The following is a 23,299-nucleotide window of genomic DNA, read 5'->3' as shown; positions in this document are numbered from 1 at the left end:
GTTAGGAAACTAGAGAGGATGCTAACAGGCAGAAAGAAAGTAGACCCTGGGAGTCTAATTCACAAGTCTGTTTCTCCATGTGCATGTTGTTCTCCATCCTGGACAGTGAGGACAGGCTGCAAAGCAGGGCAGTAATGGTGTGACGGGCTGGGTTGGGATGGAAGGATCTAAGAGGCCTCTTTCCAAACCCCTGAAGTTGTAGTAGGTCACCTTCTTCACTGCACATTTGACAACTCTGACGGGTGAAGCGTATGTTAACCTGCCTTCCAGAAGCACATGAATATGAATGAGGGGTGTGCTGAGGTAGGTGTGGGAATGTATCAGTCACCGTAGATTTGTTGTGTGAATCAGTGGATGGTGCATGTTTGTACTTGAAAGCCACAAGCAAAATCCAGGCAAAAGCTATGGGTGGCACTCTTGCACAATTGCTGGTGGGAGTGTAGCTGTGGAGGTGTTATTGACAATTTATAGGCTGTGTCTAAGTGCACACTGATGTCTGAGTGTGGGCAAATTAAAATGGAAATGTGTGTCCGAGTAGGATACAAGCACAGGAAACCTCACAGGCTTCGGAGTCCATCTGACTTGGCTTTGCATCCCGGCACTGTCATTAACCAAGTGGGCCAGTCACTGATTCTCAATGTCCTCAACTCTGAAATGAGGATAATAATAAGTACCTTCCAAGATTGCCATGAGCATTGGAACTAATGCCAAATATGCAAAGCTTTTCTGCTTTAGACCACACAGTAGGGCTCATAAGAAGGCAGCCATTATCATGCAGGGTGGATGGGCCTCTGGTAAGTACTGAGGCAAGAGGGCACAAAATATGACCCGCGAAAGTGCGCGTGTGAAGCCCGGGTGAGGAGGTGTGTACTAAGATTTGTGTGTAAGCAAAGCTGTGTACCTGTGTGCATCCAAAGCAATTCCTCCTCTCCAGGGAGTCCCCTATGCAGACAGGGGCAGGAGGGTGGGGGCCCCATGACACAAAGTGCTGCAGACACCTTGGGTTCCTGGGTCCCCGTGTGTCTGAGTGAGTAAGAGGTTGAGAGGCCCTTAGGAGCTGCAGGAAGCCAACCGCCAGCCCTGAAGCTTCCTTTTTTCCCTCCACCCAGCAACGGTTGAATACCGCCACCCACATCCACCTCCACCCTGCTTTCCTTCCTACAAGTGACAGCAAGGGCAGGGAGGAAACCAGAGAAAGGATTCCTCCCCTCCATGTCTCCATTCCCCCTTAAGACAAACCAGGGAGCAGCTGTAGCTCCAAATCGGGCCACCTTCACAGTGGAGTAATCGTCTGGCCTCCCGCCAAGCCCCACCTCCGGCCCAGCTCTCGCTCCTCCCCTCCTCCTCCCTCCCTGCTCCGGGAGAGCTGCTGAGCCCGAGTCTGGCCCGAGTTGGCTGGAGCTGTTGCCATGACAAGCATTTTCTTAAGAAAGCTCTGCTGTTAAGACAGTCCAAAGCTGGGGTTTGGGGGGGGCCACGAACTTCCTGAGGAACCTTCCTTCGGAGGAGACCAAGCCAGAGACACCCGTCCAGCTCCCCTGAACCCATTTTCTTCCAGGAACCTGAGAGGTCCTTCCCTTTGGGAGGGCCGGGGGAGGAGACCCGGCCCACTCTGGCCGTAGCTGGAAAGGCTGGAGAGCAAAGCCGGCATCTCTAGCGTGGCTGCCCCACTGGGGAGACCGGTGGGTGGTCACCCCCACCCTACCAGGTCCATGGAGACCCGGCCGCAGAGTCCCGCTTGGAGAAGCCTGGATCTTTGCTAGAAAGACAGGTAGGCTTGCGGAGAACGAATTGGCTCGCGATTTGCAAACTTTCTTTCTTTCTTTGCTCTCAATGGCTTCTAAAACTCCCCGCATTTCCCCTTCCTAGCATGTTTCTTGCCACCGGGTTTGCAGTGTGCGTGTGTGTCTGTGTGTGCGCGCCCAGATTTGTCAAACACTGTATTTCCTAGATTCCGTTCTGAGAGACCGTATGATCAGACAAGTGATTTTTTTCTCCTTTCCCAGGTTCTTGGGTTTTGTTTTTTTGTTTTGTTTTGTTTTGTTTTTTTGTCATTGTCATTTTGGCCTTGGGGGTAGGGAAATGGAGAGTCTGTCTTTTTCGCACCAAAACTGAGCTTTTGGAAAAAGCATTTATTCCACCACCCCCCATCCGTTCCTGCCCTCCCCCTCCCCCTTGGCTTGGGAATGAGACGCAGAATGGAAAACTGTTGCAAAAATATTTTCCGCGTCTGTTCCCTTTCTCCAAAGCCCCAAAGAGAGATGGAAAAAAAAAAAAAAAAACCGAGTAAGAAATTTTCAACTGGAGGGAGGGGCTGCCATGGGGACTCGCTGGGGGGTGGGCGGAGGTAGGAGAGGTTGAGGGGTGGGGAAGGGGAGTGCACAAATTAAATTTCTGTAGCTTTGTAGAGAAACCTCAGCAGTTTCTCTGCCGCTTGCAAAACGTCCTCAGGCTTTCACGTCTATAATTAGCTGTGGAAAAAGCTGGGAGTTCCCTCGCCCCGCTGCTGCTGAGTGTGGGCCGAGCGTCAAGAACCAACTGTATGAGTGTCTCTGCGGGCACCGCCCCACACATCTCTGGTCCCAAAGGGGAGGAAAGAGCAGGAGGTGACTTGGAAAGTTTGCAGTGCAAGGCCGGGCCCGCGGGGCTGGGCAGCGTTGGGCGGCTGGGGGTCGGCCCCAGGTGTCCCGGGGAGGGTGCCCGAGCGGGGCACTGCGGGGTCGCTGCGCCGGCGGCCTAAGCGCTGGAAGTGAGGCTGCGGTGGCCGGTCCTGCCCTCCCGCACGCGCTCGCGCGCTCCCTCGCATACTCGGCGGGCTCCTGGGCTGCAGGAGGCCGACTGGCCCCCCCAAGGCGAGGCCCGCCTCACGCGCTCCCCGGAGTCGCGCAAGGACCCAGCGCTCCCCTCCAGCCGCGTGGGGAGGGCGCGGGAGTGGCCTGCGCGTCCGGGGGCCGGCGGGCGCTCGGCTGGCCGCAGGCGCCTCCCCCGGGCACTCCCGCCGGACTCACAACAACTTGCAGACGCGGTGCCGGCGCCGGCTGGCCTGGTGGGGGGATGGCAGATGGAGAAATCGCGGGCGCGCAGCTGACACGGCGGGGGAGGGGAAGCGAACCCCGGGCTGCAGCGCCATCTCCTCGGGTGGGGTGTCTGGTAGGAGGCTGCAAGATCCTCCCCTCCCTCCTGGAGCTCCTCCCCAGGGCTGCCCCTTCCTGCCCTTCCTATTCCGCGGCCCCCTCCAGCTTCCTCGGCGCCCGCCCCCTCTCCGAGGAAGGAAGGGAAGAGACTGGGGTCGTTCTAGGCCGGGGCAGGCCGTGGCGAGGGGCCTAGGGGGTCAGGACAGGGGAAGGCCGGCTGGGGGAAGGTGGAGGAGGAGGAGGGCATGAAGAGGCCGGAGCTCCGAGGGCGTAGTGAGCCCGGGTCCCTGTTGCCTAGGGGGGTGGCCCGGGGAGCGGGCTCTGGGCAGTGGGTCTTCGGCGGGGTCAGTCTGGGGGCTGGGGGCGGGCGGGGGGAGGAAGCACCTGCCTCCCGCCCGAGCTGGTTTGGTTGGAGGGCTGGCAAAGGTGGGAGTCAGCAACTGGAAAGAAGGAAGCAAAGGACTCTTGGAGGAGAGCTTAAATGGGGGCCTGGGAAGCAACAGGAACCAGTTTTCATTTCGAGGCGTTGGATGATTGATCTGACTGCACCCCAAGGGCAGACAGCTTCTCCCTCCTTGTCTTCTGATGGAGAAGAGAATGAAGGCTTCCCCCGTGGGCAGGGGATCCACGATAGGATCCCTGACCTTGTTCTGTAGGAAACGGAGAGGGGAATCCATTCCTTTGCTCCTGCTGGGGAGCCCCATCCTCCCTGCCACCATCTTGCTGAGGTACACCCCGAAATCACCCCTCCCTCTGCGCGCCCTGCCAGCGTGAGAGCCCAGAACCCCACCATCCCAGCGGCTGGCCTTCCTATTTTCAGTGCTCTGGCCAGGGGTAGATTCTGGTCGGTTCCGGAAGGGCTTCTCCCCGAGGAGCAGGTCTCCATCTAGCAGCGCGCCAAGGCGCCGGCTCCCCCAGCGCCCCCCCCCCCCCAAACGAGGCCTGGAGTCGCGGGGCGGCGAGGGCACCTCTTCTCGGTTCCGCCCCGGCGGCTGCCGCCAGCCCCTCCCGCAGCTCGGCTCCGCCCCTTGCCCCCCACCCACCCTTCCTCCGAGGCTAGGTTTGCTGCCCCCCTGGCTGCTGCGCTGAGCCTCGGTCCCCTCCTGGACCCTCCCCGTCCCGCTGCCACCTCCGTGTCCCTGGCTAGATTCAAGGGCAAGTCTGGAGTCACTGGATCGAGGGAGTCAGTCTCAGCCCTGGGACTCTAGGCACCTGGCACGGTTCCTGGCACGTTATACGGTGCTCGTCAATGTTGGTTGAAAGAATGAAGTGACATTTTGGAAGAAGCTGGGAATCACCTTCATCCTGCTAATGCCTCTCTTGGCCCGTGGGCTTCGGTTCCCCTCCGCACCGTGGAAAGCCTGTACTCACTGTAATGGTGGGAGGGAGTTGGCTGAGTCAGATTCATTTCTCTGGGCTTTGGTGTCAGAACAAAGTCAGAATGGGAACGCCCAGTTAGGGGCAGAAGGAGAGCAGTTAGCTCGCCCAAGGCCTGAGTGCTGGAAGAAGTAAGGCCCGGGGAGGAGGGGGTGGAGGGCCCTGGGCAATGATACTGGGTAGACTCACTCTTCCCCAGCTTTGGCTGGAAGGTCTTCAGAGGTACTGTGGCCCTGGGGCTGCTGGGCCCAGCACTGACTCGCCTGCCACCTGTCAGCTACTCAACATTCCACAGGAAAATGCGTCTATTTCAAGAATTCAGCTTCTCTCACTAATCTTCATGAACTCTCTTCTCTTTTTTGTCTCCAATCTTGGACTTGCACCCAACACCCAAAGACATGGCTAAGCCCTGTTGGTGGAGGGCCTTCCAGATCCATGAAGCTTTAGAGGGAAGGAAGGAAGGAAGGTGATGGTTCTGGCTCCCCAGGACCTTAAGAATCAGGTTTGGCTTAGGTTGGCCCAAATGTTTGGTTTGACCTCAAAGGGAAATGCCCTGCCCTGGGGCCTCACGCTTTTTCTGGAGGAATTCTTCACGCCCTCTGATGTCTTCTCCCCAGCCTACTGCTCAGACAGCACTCCCTTCCCAGCTGCTTCCCTGCGCCTCACACTTGCAGTTGATTCCTGTTGTCCCCAGTTGGTATTTGGTCAAACTCATTTCCCCTTTCCCTTTTCTGTAGAGTGGATCATAGACAGCAGGCCCTGGGGCTGGCGTCCCCCAGTCGTGTGTGGAATGTTTCATGCTTCCTCTCCCAACATCTCATTGTCTCCTCTTTCCTCTTTCCCTTGGATGAGCCACTCTTGCTCCACTGACTTATTTCCTCTGCACATGGTAAAAAAGAAATGACAGGGACTTTTGAGTTCTGCCTCTACCTTAAGCCAGTCCTCTGAGTTCAGCCCATGGGAATGGGAGTTGAGGAGGGAGACCAGGCAGGATCCAGGTATGACCAGTGCCAAGGGCTCCCAGTCAGCAGAGCAGCCGTTGGATGCAATTTGTAGTGGGGGTGGCAGGTGGCAGGTAGAGGGTGGGTTAGTGGAGAGGCCAAAGGAGAGAAAAGGGAGGTGAGAATTTAGGCATAAAGGGACAAGGATCCCTCCTCTCTATTGCCTTCCCTTCTCTAATTCCTCTCTAGCTGAGGTCTTCGGCCCCATCATCTCTGCTCTTGTTTCCAAAGTACAGAAAGCTCTGCGACAATTCAGGATGATGAACTAGGATGGAATTCAGTGAGACTGTTTGGTCTTGCCTTCCTGACAGATCACTAAGGCAGGGGGAGTTTGAGGTAGTGTGTTTCCCAGTGAGGAGGTCAAGGACTCTCAGGTATAGGCTCAGGGAAACTCTCAGCTCAGAACACCTCTAGCAAGATCCACCTTGGTTGCCAAATCAGTGCTGAAAGTGCAAACCAGTACAACTCCTACAGAGGGCAAGCTAGCAATATCTAACAAAACAACATATGCATTTACCCAGTAGTCCTACTTCTAGGAATTTATCCAGAAAATGCACAGTCACAGATACAAGAAGACATATGCACAAGGTGATTCTTTGAGGCATATTTGTAGCAGGGAAGGAAATCACTGGAAACTACCCAGGGCTCATCTTTTTTTTTTTTTTAAGATTTTATTTATTTATTCATGAGAGACACACACACAGAGAGAGAGAGAGAGAGAGAAAGAGCGAGAGAGAGAGACAGAGACACAGGCAGAGGGAGAAGCAGGTTCTATGCAGGGACGTGGGACTCCATCCCGGGACTCCAGGATCATGCTGTGGGCCAAAGGCAGGCGCTAAACCACTGAGCCACCCAGGGATCACCCAGGGCTCATCTTTAAGAGACTGCCTGAATGAACAACAGCACATCCACACAATGGAGTACTATGCAGCCAAAAAAAGTAGGAGCCCTGTGAACTGATATCATGTGATTTCTAGGATATGTTAAGTGGAAAATGCAAGATGCAAAAGATTCTATATAGTAAGTCACCTTTGGGTTGAGAAAGCAGGAGAAATAAGAATATATTTTTGCAAACACACACATACATACACACACACACACACACAAACACACACACAGGATAAACCAGAAATTAATTTAAATGGTTACTTATACCATGGGTGGGAACAAGGTAGAGGAGATAGAGATGGGAATGAAACTTTACTGATTATACCTTTTTAGACAGTTTTGGTTATTGCACCGGGTAAGTATTTTACATATTCACAAGTTAAATTAGATCCAAAAGAGAGAAAATAGCAAACCCCAAAGCATGGCAGAAACAATGAAACTTACTGAGTGTCAGTTTGATTACTCTACAAAGCAAATAATTAATTCAAGTAATTTTTTAGTTTAATGCCTAGACTCCTGGTAGAGTGCTTATTCTCAGGATAAACAGAACTACAAAAAAAAAATCTTGAACTTTATAATTGTGTCACGGTGTTGTGGTGTCATAAATTGGGCACAGTTTTTTGTTTATTGTAGGATAGATCAATTTCCAGAGCTATTGTAGGTAGCTCTGGAAATCAGGGTTTCACTGTGGAAGAAGAGAGAAATATGGGATGGGGGCAGGTGAGACAGAAGAACCCTGTGATCCTTTATCTCCTAGGTCTGTTCCCTGGAAGGGTCTAGAAGCAGTGCTACCCGGTAGCAGTGAACACACTTTGCACCCAGAGGTTTATTTCTAAGTACTGCTTCCCTGTCCCGGAAACCAGTGCTCCCTGCAGAAATGGCTGATTCTAAGTGTGGGGCTGGGCGAGGACACATGAATCATGTTATGCCAGAAAGCTAGAACATGCTCATGTCAAAAGGACACAGGAGTTGGCTTCAGGAGGCTCCCACAGGGCAATTTTGGGACACATTGAACATTGAAAAGAAGAACAGTAATAGATTGTGAGACACTGAGTAAAAGATGCCAGAGTCCATTCCAACAGTTCAAGTGGAGCAGGGAGGGAAAACTCTTAGCACAGAGTTGCCAGCTGATGAAAGATGGAGGCAGTTACAGAAGTATGCATGTGCCTGTTAGCAGCCCCTCGTACAATAGCTGCTTCTGGCCAGACTTACTAGTGAATGCTAAAACCATCAGGTGAAAGGCTAATCCCAACACATATCACCTCATGGAAGACTTGCTCCTTGCAAAATGGAAAACCTGCTTTTACACCAGGGAGATTCACCACTGACTACCCTTATCAAATACACAAACCTCAGCTGTAGTGGGACCACCCAGCCTGAGTTCCTCCAGATGTGCTGTACCTGCTACCACGTCACCTCTATTGTTGTCAAAACTGTTTCTCTGGAATCTTATCATGAGGAGACAAGAGACAAATCTAGAATGTGAGCCATTCCGCATGACAGCTGAGTGAGACTTCAAAGAAGTGGATGTCATTAATAGAAACATTGAAATTGTGTGCAAAAGGAGAAGGGCCAGGAGGCAGAAGCCGGGCTAGATGTAAAAAAGCTAAAGAAACATGATAGCCAAATGAATGAATAAACTTTAAGTGGATCTCAGGTTCAAAACAAACAAACAAAAAAGGGACCATAAGAGACATGCTGGGACAATTGGACAAATTTTAATACAGATATGAGAAGATATGTAATTAACAATTGTTGAAGATATCATAATGGTAATGACAATGGTTTTGTAGGAGAATATCCTCGATCTTAGAGATTATGCAGAAGTATTTAGGGACAAAGGGTTTGTAAGTGATTGTCAAATAGTTCAACAAAAATAATATGTGTGTGTGGGTATGTACATGCATACAAAATGCTAACAATTGGTGATATTGAGTGAAGGGTCTGGGATTGTTTTTTGTTTGTTTGTGTTTGTAGATTTTATTTATTTATTCATGAGAGACACAGAGAGAGGCAGAGACAGGAAGAGGGAGAAGCAGGCTCCCTGTGGGGAGCCCAATGCAGGACTCGATCCCAGGACCCTGGAATCACAGCCTGAGCCAAAGGCAGATGCTCAACAGCTGGGCCACCCAGGTGCCCCTGGAGTTGTTTATTGTACGAATTTTTTCAGGATTTCAGTTTTGGAGTTTTCCTAAGCTGGGGAGAGAAGTCAATACCAGGAAGGACCCCTAGATTCCTGGACTCCTCTCCCTCCGAGACTCCTGACCAACAGGACCATCCTTTCTCAATTTCCCCAGCCCTACACAATACACGGAGGGACCTTCTTGACAGCGTGGTTTCCCCTGGGGGCCTTCCTTCTCCCCCTCACTACTGTCAGCACCAAGCTTTCCAGACTTCAGGTGGGAGCAGCTAGGGCACAGTGGGTAGGCCAGCTGGACCAGTGACAACAGGTGGGAGCAGCTAGGGCACAGTGGGTAGGCCAGCTGGACCAGTGACAACAGGTGGGAGCAGGCATTTCCCCACCATGCTGATGGGTCAGCTGAGGAAGCCTAGGGACTGCAGGCTTCCAGAATCATCCACCTACCTTTTGGGGAAGGGTCTCAAGCTATGAGAGGAGGAATCCACCAATGGCCCCGAGGCTGTTTTTAACCAACCTTTCCCATCCCTCCTGCATTCTATAATATGGTGATTCTGAGAGAACCTGGCTGTGCTGCCCTAAGCCTTCATGCTTGGGCTAAGCAAGGCCTTCTGGGCCCACGCCCCCCACCCCCCCACACACACACACACACCTTGGCAGGGACTGTGTACCGGCTGCACTGTCAGTGACCCAGATCATCACCATGCTATCCGCCTCCGCCTCTCCAGCCTGGTCCCAGCTCTGGAGAAAGATCAGGTTTCCAGGACTGCCATTCTCTCTCTCTCTCTCTCTCAGTCTCTCTCTCCCGTCCTTAGAAACCCTGGCATGACTCAGGGCTCTTTTCATGCAGGAGAGGGCTATTGATCCTTCAGTTAATTCCCCTTCTGTCTTGCTAGGGAGCCTGTGAGAGCACAAGCCAGGAAGTTGAAAGGGGGCAGACAGGGTCGAGTTTGTTCTTGCATGATGCTGGGCCTGCCAGAAGAGCGTGGGACTGGGAGTCTGCAAACTGGTGATCTGGCCCCTTCCCTGCTGAGTGACCTTGACTAAGGCAATGATGTCTCTGGACTTTTGTCTCCCCCACTGCAAAATGAAACCAGGCATGGACAAAGGCATTTCTGATTCAACACTCCTTTTCTACAAAGGGGCTAAACTCTCAATGCCCAAACCAGTCTCTTTTTATTTTAGAGTTGGGCACAATATAGCAGCCTGTAGCTAAGTTCCATCCTTCTATCCAGGATGACCAGAGGTAAGGAGGTCTAAAGGAATCTATCCTGTAGACAGCCACTCTTGAAGTTTGGGAATAGGACAGGTCCTCAGATTCCCCACCTCACCTGCCTAGATGTTCAATTAAGAAGTACCTACTTGATACCTTTCATTCTGTTATGTCCTAAGCCAGAAACTAAGAAAGGCTGGCTAGAGATACAGAGGTCCAAGCCTTCAAGGGGTTTACTATCTCCTAAGGAGCATGACATCCCCAGAGTTATTAGATTGAACCATGAATCATATGAAATTGCCAATATGCAGTGACTTCTGACCTACAAAAGGCAATTTCATATGGTTCAGCCTCATATTAATATTAATAGAAATTGGAAACCAGTGAGTGCACTCAGTGCTATGGGATAGAGAGATGTTTTCATCAGAACTATGTGTTGGATTTGGAGAAATTTGGCCAACTGCTGGGCCAGCCTTCCTCCCTCTCAATCTAGACTTTTGGCTTTAGAGGTAAACACATTGGCCAAATCCTTGTCCAGACTCTGGCTGAGCTTCCAACATTATCCTTTCTGTTAACTGGCCAGGTCAGCTGCCCATGGGGAGAGAGAGAGTATTGTTCATCCATAGTGCACTACTCCTGTGCCCTGAATGCCCTGCTTCTGCTTCATATCTTGGGATGGGCAAAAGTCAGAAAGGAGAAAATGAGGAATATCCACTCTATTCTTGCCCCACCTCCCCCAGTCTGGTGGCAGACAAGAGCAAGATCATTCACTTGAAGCCTCATCTGGCACAGGAACACATGACCTGGTGATGCTTGGATCTGAAGGTATTTGTGGGAACGTGGAGACCCAAATTTAGCAGGGCTCACCTGGAATTATTCTTGGAGGAGGTGATTGCCAAACAGAATCTGAAGGAGGAGAGAGGATAGATTTGATGGAGGAGAGGTTGGGGGAGGGGAAGTGGATTGGGAGGAAGAACCTTGGTGCTGCTGCTGCTGCTGCTGCTGCTGCTGCTGCTGCTGCTGCAGAGGACACAGAGTGCCCTGGAGAGTCAGATGCTCTGGCAGGTGAGGGAGGCTGTCTGCTGCCCCTGCTGGAAGAGCTCCAGCCTTTGTCTGAGCCAGCACCCGTGTCTCCGGCAGGATGGCATCTGGCCTTAGCAGCAGCCTGCTGCCTCTGTGCTCTTCTGGTGCTTGTGGACTATTAGGATGACTTTTTTTTTTTTTTTTTTTTTTTTATGTTTCCTCCCTGTCTTCTGTCTGTACCACAGCCTTCTTTGTGGGTCGCACTCAGATGACATCTGTTAACATGCTAGGACAGACACAGCTGGCATCCACACTTTCAGGGGCTTTCTGACCTCGGTACAGAGGAGGTCAGTTACCACCAGGCTTTGACTGGGGACTGGGGGGTCGTTCATGTTATTGAACCAGAGCATTCGAGATGGATCGAGTTGGGAAAATGGTGCAATTGCCGCCTTTGGCAAGTGAGAAAACTGAAACCTGGAGACTAACCTGCCCAAGGACACCAGGCAGGTTGGACAGTTTGAGGCTGAGCCAGAACGGCAGCCACTTCTCCCCAGTCTGAGTGCAGCATGTGTGACCCAGATCAATGCCCAACCTTCTCACTACCCAATCTCTACCCAGGTAACAGGGAGGACCCACCCAGCCCCTCCAAGGAGGACGTGTAGCATGGAGAGGTCATGTGTTAGAAGCATTCGGAAAATGCCAGAAACCATAAAAGTGCTGTGCCATGATTGTTATTGTTGCTTTTCTTAATGATCAAGGTCATTAGCACTGAAGAAATGCAAAGGAGAAGCACTCCTGGCACCGCCCTCATCACTGTGTAGCTCCTAATGGAGCTGGGTTTCCTCTCTTAGTGCTTTCCCTGGCTCCTCCCAGACAGTGGGCTTGGCACTGGGAGAAGCAAAGTGATTGAGAGAGGAAGCAGAAGTCCTGGAAAGGGGTGGGCAGAGCATTCCTCCTGCCTGGGTATCCCTGGCCTTGCCCTTTTCACAGGGTGTGGCACCCCTGAGAGGTCAGAAGAAGCATGAAGGGGAAGCCCTCTGATCTCCACTTCTTCCTCAACCATGCTGAGTCTGCCACAGAGCTCTGATTTGGGAGCTAAGGGTTAGCAGGTCAAGGCTGCTATAATGTTATCAGCACAGGCTGCTTTTATTGCCAGAATCAATCTGTCATTCATTTGCTCGTTCATTTATTCATTTATTCACTCAACAAACATGAAGTGAGCACAAACCATATGCCAGGCACTATGTGAGGATTTGGGGAGAAGTCACATCCAGGATGCAGGGTGCCTATGAATCACCTAGTTTCAGCTCAGGGGCAGGTGTCCTAAGCCTGGGACCACAGCAAGCCCTGAATGGCACAGTGTTCCAGAGAACTGGAATTTGTTCCTAGAGAGCAGGGAAAGATAACCCCTGACCTCAGAAACATAAGGCCTAGACTCCATATGTAGTTGAGCTGAGAAGGGCTCTAGAGATAATTGCAGGGCAGCCCTGTGTCCCCAATGAACCTGTGGCCAGATAGTGAAGGATGTGCCCTTGTCCTTTGCCAGAGGAAGGCTTCTCCTGGTCCAAGGCATGTTGCTTAAGCTGGGTGTCCATCTAGCCTGGTATATCCAGTCCTTAGGCTGCCCCCATCCTCCCGTGTTGTCTGACTTTGCACTACCCTGCTTACATCCTGGAGCCTCTGAGCCTAGTAGGGCTGAGGCATTGCTGGGCTGCCCAGAAAGGTTCTGAATGAAACCTTGGAATGAAAAACTGAATTTCCCAGAGAAACCCTCCAGTTTCTCCTCCAACCCTCACTTCTCATTTCAGCCCCTCTGATTTCCAGAGACAGTGTGGTATCACAGGATCACAGAGTGGATGTAGATTTGGTTGGAACATATGATGCAGATCTTTAATGAACTTCAATGCTCCCATCTATAATGTGTATATGTTATCATGGTGTGATGGAATGGTGTGATGGACAAATGAAATATGGTAAGCAAAATCATTGCATAAACACTAAAGGGCTAGGGACATATAAATGCTAAGTAAGCATAAGGCTTCTTATTCTAGGGCTGCTTCTCATTCCCCACTGCTTCTTTCTTTCTTTCTTTCTTTCTTTCTTTCTTTCTTTCTTCTTTCTTTCTTTCTTTCTTTCTTTTCTTTCTTTTCTTTCTTCCTTTCTTCCTTTCTTTTTTTTTTTTTTTAGATTTTATGTATTTTTTTAAAGAGAGAGAGAGAGAGAGTACATGCAGGGGGAGGGGCAGAGGGAGAGAGAGAATCCTAAGCAGATTCTGCACTGAGCACAGAACCTGATACAGGGCTTGATTTCAGAACCCTGAGATCAAGAGTCAGATGCTCAACCAGCTGAGCCACCCAGGTGCCCCCGCTGCTCATTTCTGTTCCTTCTCTCTGCTGCCTAGCCCCTCAACCCCACTATGTAGCATATCCTCTGTTCTCTCACTGCTCACTCTAGATGCTGCTTTTCTTGGGCCCTCCCTTCTCATCTAGATGAAGACCCAACACAACATGTGTTGCATCTTAAATAATAGTGACAATAGTAGAAATGACAATCTGACCTACCATTCATTAATTATGTGCTAGGTACTAGGATTGTTGCTTTAATATTTGCAATAGGCAGTCAAGTCTTTATTTTACAGATTAATGAAGGTACTCATATAGCATAAGGCTGAGGTCCAACCCTAGTCTAAAACACATATAGATTTCCTCTCTCCTTTGCCAGAGTGACTGACTGGTTGACAAGAACATGGAGAGATTTTACAGCATTTATTGAATGTCAACTAAATGTCAGCTGCTTTCACATTATGTCACAACAACCACCTTTTGAGACAGGTACAGGATTCATCTTCGAGATCATCTGATTACAAAACAGAAAAAAAAAGGTGAGGGGCTTTATTAGAAGTTTACAGAGAAGTACTACAGACCTTAGTAGGGGAGAGTGCAACCCCTGGGTGGACCGTGCTTTCACTCTACAGCTGTGTACACTCCCTTCTCTGCTCTCTTGTCCACATGCATAGCATCCATCGTGGTTAATGCAAGCAGTGGGTTCAGCCTCCAAATCCATATGACCTTCCTGCTTAGCTCTCCAAGTAGATTAACTGAGTCTCAGTCCAAAGAGATGCCAAGAGATGCTGATTCCAGCTTAGGTTCTGTGTCCAGCCCTGCTCCAATTATCTGTGGCCTGCTGGAGGGAAGTGGGAACTAAGCAAACATGGCCACCCAGGGCTCTTTTTTCAACAGGTGCTACAGGAAGGAGCAGATGTTTCTAGAGAGGGGCATTCCTAAGGAGGCATTCCTTAACCTTACATAGTGGGTTCAAACCCAAATACGCTCTTCATCACACCAATAGTGTAGAGATGATGCCCTGGTTTCAGCCTGTAAATAGAGAGCATGTGAGTTGTCCCAGAATCTGTGGTTTCAGCTAGGAGGCTTGGAAAAATAAGATTAGCATTTGCAAACCCTGCTATATGCTAGACATTGCATATACATTATTTTTTTAAGGTTTTATTTTTGGGGCACCTGGGTGGCTCAGTTGGCTAAGTGTCTAACTCTTGATTTCAGCTCAGGTCTTGATCTCAGGGTTGTGAGTTCAAGCCCTGTGTTGGGCTGTCTGCTGGGAATGGAGCCTACTTAAAAAAAAAAAAAAAAAAAAAAAAAGAAAAAGAAAAAGAAAAAGAAAACCCAATGTGGGGCTTAAACTTATAACCTCAAGATCAAGAGTTGCATGCTCTACTGACTGAGCCAGTGAGGTTCTCCCTCCCCTTTTTGCATGTACGTTGTTTTTAATCCTTACAGCACTACTGTAACATGTTATTGTCCTAATTTTACAGATAAGAAAGCTAACACCCAGTGAGTTAAGTAGCTTGCCCAGAGATCTTCTGGCTGGTTAAGGTTGGGCTGGTCTTTGACCCAGGCCTCTCTGACATCAGAACTCATGTCTTTCTATCATGCAACACTGCCTCACACAAAAAAGGACTGTTTTACTTTGATTCTTCTGGAATGTACACTCCATGAGGGCAAGGTTCCTTAGGTTCTTTGTTCATGATGTATCCCAGGCAGCTAGAATAATACCTGGCACATAGTAAGTACTCAGTAGAAAATTGTTGAGTGGATTTTCCTTTGGTATCTTCTATACTCCTGGGCTTCCCATGGTCAGAGGAAAGAAGAGTAATATTCTAACCCTTGGAGAATGACCTGTTAGGTGTGCCTCTGATCCCTACTCAACTCCCACAGTCCACTTTGATGGGGAACATTAGGAGCAGTCCCTCAGTGTGGAGGAGTCCAAAGGAAAGTATGGTCCTAGAACTATCTATGATGCCTGGCTGGTATACTGACCTAAGACCGTTAGTCCTGTGAGGGGAAGAGGGGAAAGGTTGATTTCCTGAAACTGGAAAATCTATTTCCTGGAACAATGAATGCCAAGTTCCTCCATCACTAGAGAAAAGAATGCTAATTTCCATTAGGTTTCCAGCCACAGGGGTCAGAGTTTACCAAATCCTGGATCTCTTCCCATGCCTTTCTCTATAGCAATGCTCTGTGTTCTTGGTCACCCCATCAGCATTCCTAGTCCCGGCAGCACGAGTGTAAGGATTTGAGATTGTCTGGTGGAACTGGGTTCAAGTCTGCCTGGGCAATCATGTGACCATGGACAAATTATTTGACCTTCTGGACTCAATTTTCTTATGTTCCAAGCTGCTGGCACATAAAGATTTTTTTTTTAATTCATGAGAAACACAGAGAGATAAAGGCAGAGACATAGGCAGGGGGAGAAGTAGGCTTCCCTCAGGGAGCCCGATGTGGGACTTGATCCTGGGACCCCAGGACCATACCCTGAGCTGAAGGCAAAGGCTGAAGCACCGAGCCACCCAGGCATCCTGCTGCTGGCACATCGTGGGTGTTCACCAAATTAAAATTTTTCCTCTTCCAACCCTTCGTTTCTCTTTTTTCTCAATGGATCCTGCCATGATCTTGCCTACCTGCTCCCTGCTAATCTTTGGGCTCAGTACATTTATAGAAGGGTAATAGCCCATTATCCCCCATTAGCCAAAAGGCCCAGAGGCCCCAACTTCCTGCAACCCTCTACCAAGAGGCCCATAGAAGCCAAATGGGTTCCATCATTTCCCATGACAGGTTACCCTCTGGGTGCCAGTTCCAGGGTTGTGCTTGATATTTGTGCAACCACAGTCCTGGAAAATAAGACAATCTTACCTTGTTTGCTCCTGCCCGGCATTCTTCCCCTGGAAGATGCTGTAAGAGCCGATGCTGGGAAGTCTCTTGTCGATGGAGGGAGCCAGGCTGGGTCACAATGCTCTCTTTGCTTGTAGAAGCCATGACCCAAGGATGCAATTACTCCTTGCTCACCCAGGTCAGCACTCAGCTGCCACTTGGAATTGAACAGGCCACTTGAGAAACAGGCAGGAAAGTCCCAGGCTAGGAGCCCCTCATTTCTTCCCAGCACATACCCACACAGAAACTTCAGCTGGTAAGGGGTGGCAGCTGGGCCAAGGTAACACATAAAGCAGAACTTGCCTTCCCTGAGCTGGAAGGGGCTTGGCACCAAGTGGCTGGGTTGGGTTCCAGTTCCTGTTTCTGCTTCCTATGGATCACTTAAGTGTTCCAGGCCCTCTGGGAGTGAGGGACATTCTCTGATTCCCTCCCAGTTTCTCAAGGATGGCATCCATTAATGGGAGATGCTTTCAGAGGAAATGAGGGTGTGAATTTTAGCTAAGAGTTCATGTGACCTATGGCAATGTGGTTGCCAGGCTGCGTCAGCTTCTGGCCGCTTCTGGCTACAGCGTCAACTGAGCCCACTCACAGCCTGTGAGCTGCTTGGAAGGAGGGGTGGTGCCTTAGTCATCTCTGAACACCCTGTGTTTAGCACAGCCCTGGGTTCATAGGATGATCATTGCTAAATGTTGGATGGGTGGATGAATAACTGAATAAACAAATATAATTTTTTCATCAAACTAGAGTTGAGATCATAGCAAAGTTTACCTTCTCCCTTCCCAGGGTACCATCCCTGTTCAACACTTCATCATCTGGTGCCTGCATGTGGCAGAGGCCTTCTACTAACAGGCAGGGGCCTCTAGGGGAATGAGGTCTAGATTAGAAGTTGGGACACCTGGGATTTGAACCATTCACGTTTGCTTTATTACTTTTGGGAAATCACTGAAAACTTTCTTTCTAGGCTTCAGTTTCTTCCTGTGTAACATGAGCAGTTTGACCTAAATATACTTCAAGGATGTTTCAACTCTCAAATTCTCTGCCTTCTCCTAACCAAACAACCCTACTGATGAATGAGAACTAGTTACCAAATTTTTAAAATCTCAAAATTTCAAATTGAAATCCAAATTTCTTGCTTCGTCTCCAAAGTCAGAAGTGCTGACCCCACTGGCCCCACCTTTTTCTCATGGTGATGATTAGCAGGAGCTGAGGACCTGCTGCCGCCTTCAGACAAATGTTTGCCCAGTTCCTTCTCCCCCGTTACCTAATACTCAGCCTGCTTTCCTTAGTTTTGTGCCTGCCTGGTCCCCGAGGCATTCAAATTTGCAAACCTAGAATGGGAAAAATAAAACTTCTAAGTGTGGAGGCAAGGGCACCGAGGACGGGGTGACAGCCCTTCGAAGCAGCTCATCCTTAGCTGGGCTTAGATGGAAGAGACTGGAAACAACTTCCCAGAAAGTGGGGTGATTGGTGCATGAACAGACACAATAGTCAGTGCCCCAGGAGGCTTAGCATAGGGATTTGGCACCCCAGAATTGTTGAGCCAAGCTGAATCTCCCCCTCTTTTATCTCCCTCCCTCCTCTTTACCTCCCTGCCTCTAATCTCCCAGGCCCTGGACCCATGCGGGGAGTATAACTCTGTATAACTGTGTTGGTATAACTCCATAGCCACCACTTCAAGGTGGGAGGAGGTCTGGGGCCCCTTACAGAATTTTCACAATGGTGGTAATTCCTTTTTTGCTCCTTTCTGTTGTCCAACCTCCACAAGTGTCTTTGGCACAAAGCAGGACAGGGCATTAGAAGGCCAACTGCTCAAAAGCCACGTGAGACAATCCCGGATCACAGCTCTATTTGGATGAGTGGAGCGCACATTCTCCTGCTCACCAGCTCAGCTGGTCTCCTGCACCGTTGCTATGAACAGCTACACCCCAGAGCTCCGGGGCTGGCCCAGTCCATGGTCCCAATCCCAAAGTACCTTGTCTAACTGGGAGCTAACTTGTGCCCCAGTTTAAGGCAAAGCTGTTTCCCAGTTGGATCCTTAGTCACCCTGCCCAAGCCCCAGGCAATGGTGCCTGTTACCTTAACTAGAGAGAGCATCCCCTACTTACCCACTCACCAAATATTTTCTTCACGCTTTCTGGTTTGTATGCGTTTCTTTAGCTTGTTACTTTTAGTTTGGTCAATTATTCTGGGGTCTGTTCTAATCTTGTGAGTGTGTGTGTGTGTGTGTGTGTGTTTTGTCCTTAAAAAAATAGCCGTCTGTATTTCCTTTCCCTAACCAGGCATTAGTCACAGTCATCATGCCTCATTCAACACCTTTCCTATGGACATGACATGTCTAAACTCCAGTTTACATGACAATTAACGCTTGTCCCAGTCATTTTCAGAGACACTACATGTTCAGACAGGCTTTCTTTTTCCAGTGTCCTTTAGTCCAAATGGTGGATATTGAGCAAAGTGGTTCTTTATGTTTTTACAGATCCCACCCCACCCCCAAATAAAAGGATTGCATAAAAATTGCTAACATTTACTGAGTGCTTACAATGTTTCAGGCACAACACCAAATGTTTAAACTGCATGACCTCCATTCCTCCTCAGAACAATCCTGGGAGGAAGGTGTTGTTTCTATTCTCCTTTTTCCCAGAGAAAAAAACTAAGGCCCAGAGAGATAAAATATTTTATCCAAGGTCCCACATCTACTAAGTGGGGAATGTGGAATTCAAACCATGCCTCTCAAATTCCAGAATCTGAGCTCTGTACTGCTTCCACACAAGATCATTCTAGACAGTTTGGAAAATTCAGAAGAGCATAAAGGAAAAAATAAGAAGTCCCTAAGTCCAGAGATAACTGTTAGCATTTTGGTGTACTCTCTAGTATTCTTTTCTTTTTTTTTTTTTTTTAAATTTTATTTATTTATAATAGTCAGAGAGAGAGAGAGAGAGAGAGGCAGAGACAGAGGCAGAGGGAGAAGCAGGCTCCATGCACCAGGGGCTCAACGTGGGATTCGATCCTGGGTCTCCAGGATGGCGCCCTGGGCCAAAGGCAGGTGCTAAACCGCTGAGCCACCCAGGGATCCCAGTATTCTTTTCTTTTTTAAAGATTTTATTTATTTATTCATGAGAGCCACAGAGAGAGGGGCAGAGACACAGGCAGAGGGAGAAGCAGGCTCCCCTCAGGAAGCCCCATGTGGGTCTCGATCCCAAGACCCCAGGATCATGACCTGAGCCAAAGGCAGATGCTCAACCGCTAAGCCACCCAGGTGCCCCCCTAGTATTCTTTTCTATCTATACATTTGTGAATATATAGATTTTGAAAAATTGGAAACGTATTAGATATTGAAGTTTTTTTTAAGACTTTATCTTTAAGCAATCTCTACACCCAACTCGAGAGCTTGAACCCACAACCCCAAGGTCAAGAGTCACATGCTCCATCAACTGAGCCAGCCAGCCACCCCCAAATACTGTGGTTTGGGTTCTAATCTTTTCCTACACAATCCTATCTGTATCACGAGTATTTTCCTACATTATGAGGAATTGGCCACAACTCAGTCTCAAATAGGGTCCAAGGAATCTAAAAAGAGCAGGCAACCAGAAGCAAAGGGTTGGTGTGATTTTAGAAGAGAAATAAAGATACGGATCCCTGCAGCCTTTTCCTTGAGAGTGGACAGTCTAGAGCCAGCCTGGGTGGGGCGCAGAAGTCTGAACCTGGGCTGAAGAGATCAGAGAAGGATCAGAGAAAGCTGGCAACTCTTGAATTGCTTTTGAGAAGTTCCCTCCCTCATATGTGTCTGGATCCCTCACGAAGGTACTGGCCAACTTATGTTTGAAGTGAGAGTTACAAATGCAAAGTGGCTTCTACACAGGCCAGGAGTTCTGGAAGAAGACACAGAACACTCTAAATCAAGCCCCTATAAACCTGTGAGTGGAATTACTCACTAACGGCAGAGAGACTGGCTCTGCCTGGTGACTTTGTGCTCTCACACTGGCCTCTGGTTGGAAAGAACCATGAGGCTTTCCTGCTGTCTTCTCTTAAATGTGTATGTGTGAAAGAGGCTGGGTAGATTTTATCTGCAACTATATTTTTAAAGAAAACAAACTTTTAAAAAATAAATCATCCAAGAATAGAGCAGGGAGGGGCAGAGGAAGAACAGGAGGCTGTCACCAGCTATAAGATAATGAGCAAATACAGGGCTGGGGGGCAAAGACCATATCTAGCTTATATAACAGGACAGAGTTGATGCTTGCAGTAGGTAACTCGACACACATTTGGAATGACAACCTGAATTGCTAGCCTCTTGAAGTTTGTACCAACTGCCTGTTATAAATTCAAGAGTGACAGACCCCTGGTGACAGATACAGTCTTATCCAAAGAATGTTGGCACGTGTTCGGCGCAGGCTCCAGGGCTGAGATAGGAGGTTTTGGGTTCATGCATGAGCTCGTACCACCTCACTGTGTGACTCTAGGGAAGACTGTTACTGTCTCTGCCCATGGTCTGTCTCCTGGCACACAGTGAGTTTCCATCCCTGCACATTTCTCCTTCCTAGGCCATCTTAGGGAGATAGATGAGAAAAATGGAGAGAGATGCTTTGGGTTTCCGTTTTGAATGTAAGAAGAATCTTCATGATTTGTTGTTCTAGAACCTTCTACAGCAACACAGGAAGAAAGCAGGGTGCTATCATTGTACATGTCACTTAACTGCTAAACTGTAGCCTTTTCATTCTATTCAAAGTATCAGTTAATAGAGTCCTAAATACCTTATAGGGTTATTACAAGAATCACAAGGGATAATGAATATGGGAGTACTTTGTATACTGTAGAGTGCCTATAAATGTGCAGATTATTATTTATGAAGATTCTTGGATGAGGGAAACCCCTCCTCATTTGCCTGACTCCTCTGAGGTTTGGAAGGCCATTTCTTCCTCTTATATAAAATTTGAGCCCTCATCGCTTCTCAGCCTTTTGGCTAAGATCAAGTGTAAAATTTGAGCCCTCTTCCATGCATTCAGTTGATTTTCTCTATGGCTGTAGATGAGAGTCACACCAGCCAGTGTGACCGCATTGCTCAAGGTAGGTGGAAAATCTGGGACTCTCAAGGCATTAAAAAGAGCCTCTTGATTGAATTCTACTCTTGACCATGCCACTAGCTAACAGCATGACCTTGAGCAAACTCCTTAATCTCTGAGGTCAGTTTCCTCATTTGTTATTTGTTCCTAATCACAAAGGATCCTTACAATAACCAGGGGGAGAGTATGGAATCTGCATAGAAGTGTTTGAGAAGTTAAAAGCACTCTCCCTATGTGAAAGTACATCTTTAGTGCTCAGAGGTGTTTGTGAGGATGCTGAGCTGAGCCAGTAATTGATTAAGACTTAGAAGTCCTAGAATCCTACCATGTCAGCGCTGGAAGGAGCCACAACTACAGCCCCTCAATTTTACAAGAGAACTAAGGCCACGGAAAGCAAGAGGTTTCCTGCTTGTGCTCTGACCAGGCCAGGCTCTGTTCTAGGGCTCAGGTTCCCCATAGGCACAGTGGGGTACCCTCCAGTTTACCTCCCTGTCATATTAGCACCACAGAGTGAGGACTGAGACATTCACTATGTATATACTGTAATAGCCTGTGTCAGAGCATCTGGGATTTTACCTCGCCCTTCCCTTCCAGCGGGATATAAACAGTGCCTTTCATGCTGACATCTGTGAATCACCTCAGTTTTCGTCCCTGCCCTCGGACATCATGCAAGCATTGATCAACATTTAGGGAGCCTGCCCTGCAGGGCAAAGTGTGGAGCCGGGCCCTGTTCCCAGAGGCCAGGGCTGCCAGGGCTGCTCAGCACGGGGCTCTCCAGAAGAAACCCTGCTGAGCAGTCGGCTGAGCCACTGAAACCACAGGGCGTTGCTCTTGGGGTGTGAGGCAGGCCAGGTGAAGAGAAGGGTGGGGTGAGAACTGGCTGGCTTCCCCACGGTGTCCCCAAGGCTGAAGGGTGGGGATTCCTCCCCAGGGTGTGGCACGAGGAAGACTGGGTCCTGGGGGAGGGAGCGGGGCACAGTGAGTCACTGCTCCTCTGAGCCATCGCTAGCTGGCCAGGGTGGAGCCGCCCACCTTCTTGGGGGGCTTTGGTGTCCAGCCAGACTTGGAAAGGGCTGAAGCGTTAGTACCCCAGCTGCTCCCAGGCCGGCAGAGCCGGGCTGCAGCAGAGCTGGCCAACACGGAGCTGGCCAACGCGTCAGAACTGCCCAGCCCCGGGCAAGGGCGGGGGAGGGGGGGCACCGCAGGGCGCACAGGGCCTAGAAGTCCTAGAATCCTATCATGTCAGGGCTGGAAGGAGCCACAGGGCTTACAGGTGTGGGGCTCTGCCTGTCTGCTCACCAGGACGAGGCCACTGCATGGGAGGCCGAATGGGTTGTGGTGGGAGGCTGGGCAGCTGGTCCCCCTCCAGAGACCTGGGCCCAGAGCACCCTGGCTGGGTGGGGTTGGCACCAGCTGTAGGACCCAAGAAGTCTCAGTGGGAAGGGGTTGGCACTCTCCCCAGACTGTTTCACTTTGCATCCAAGAGGAGAAGCCCTCATGGGCCTGGGCCCCCATTTGCTAATTCCCTGAGTCTCCCTCCTTTATGAAATGATACCTCTCTTTCACCTCTCCCAACCCAAAGCTGGTGACCAGGTCACTGTGGCCTTCTCTCTCCCACCTTCCTTCTGTGTGCTCCCTTCTGGCTCTCAGCCCCTGTGCCCTGTTTCCCTTTACTCCCATCTCCACCCCACCACCCTTATCCCCACCTGCACCCCACCCCCAGAATTAGAATATCTAAGTTGATTGTTACTTTCATATTAGGCTCATATGGTCCAATACTGACTACCTTGTTCAAGGACATTTTTAGACCATGAAACTGACAATAGAAGTTCTCATCTAAAACAGTCTTACTAAGTTTTGGTAGATCCATGGCTATCTTTGATTGTGAAGATTAAAAAATGTTGCAGACAGATATAGTGGAAACCTATTTTTCTTCTCATCTCTAGCTTGCTTTATTTCTCAGGCATACGAAATTGAATATTTATGATAGATTTTCTTCACTGGTTTATGCATATCTCTCTTCACTACTTATTTATATAGGTTATTTATGTATTTTAATAACCTAACGAAGATACCTGAACCCATCACCTAGGCCAAAAATAAGATCTATGCATCCACCTATGTGCCCTTAATATCCCATGACCCCACCTTGTCACCCATTCCGACCAATATCCTGAATTTTGTGTTTACCATTCTCTTGATAAATGTATGTATGCCTAAGCAAATATAGTACTTAGTTTT

The 23,299-nt window shown here is 49.3% G+C and overlaps 1 protein-coding gene across 5 annotated transcripts in view; it reads left to right on the top strand.

Moving 5' to 3' along the window:
- Positions 1-1,360: 1,360 nt before the first annotated feature.
- The window catches only part of ATP2B4 (ATPase plasma membrane Ca2+ transporting 4), a 97,967-nt gene continuing 76,028 nt past the window's right edge, over positions 1,361-23,299 (top strand). For 2 of the 5 annotated variants that reach the window (XM_041773327.1, XM_041773324.1), the window contains exon 1: positions 1,362-1,771. The gene's annotated coding sequence lies outside the window, so the exon portion shown is untranslated. Of the gene's footprint in view, positions 1,772-23,299 lie in introns of all 5 variants that reach the window. The other 3 variants (XM_041773329.1, XM_041773328.1, XM_041773330.1) reach the window with 2 other exon arrangements.

The sequence above is a fragment of the Vulpes lagopus genome, chromosome 11, assembly GCF_018345385.1.
Source record: "Vulpes lagopus strain Blue_001 chromosome 11, ASM1834538v1, whole genome shotgun sequence".
In the NCBI taxonomy this organism is placed as follows: Eukaryota; Metazoa; Chordata; class Mammalia; order Carnivora; family Canidae; genus Vulpes; species Vulpes lagopus.
This window is presented reverse-complemented; position numbering and strand designations above follow the sequence as displayed.